This window comes from Wasmannia auropunctata, unplaced genomic scaffold, assembly GCF_000956235.1.
Source record: "Wasmannia auropunctata unplaced genomic scaffold, wasmannia.A_1.0 LD336095.1, whole genome shotgun sequence".
Lineage (NCBI taxonomy): Eukaryota > Metazoa > Arthropoda > Insecta > Hymenoptera > Formicidae > Wasmannia > Wasmannia auropunctata.
The window spans coordinates 578,998-579,511 of NW_012026795.1; positions in this window are offsets into that span (position 1 = coordinate 578,998).

A 514-nucleotide genomic window follows, 5' to 3' on the forward strand; every position below is an offset into this window, starting at 1 on the left:
TGTTGTAAAATAATTCTGTTAAAATCTGTTCTGATCAAGTCTGCCGTCGACGTTGATTTTGACTTCATGGAAATATTAATTATTAATATGGAAATCCTTGTCTGTCATCGTGGATAACACGTACGTACTAATAGTGATAGTTTTAGTTTGGTTAAATGTGAGATAAGTTTTATACTATAGTTTTATAGTTTTATATTTCATTTTCAGTTTGCGGTTTGAACGCTGTTAATGACGCTATTAATGCTGTTTAGAACATGATATTTACCATAGTTAATAACGTAAGAAAATAATAACACAACGAAAGAAGTAATAACACAACGAAAGAAGTAATGTCTGTGCTGTTTACTTTATGTGTGGGTGTTAAGTGCGAGATTACTTCAGATAAGTTAAACTAAACGTTTTTTATTAGAATTTTTATTTTTGATATTTTATTATAAAGAATTGATGCTTTGTGTTATATTTCATTTTCAGCTTGCGGTTTTAACGTTATTAATGTCATTCAGAACATGATATT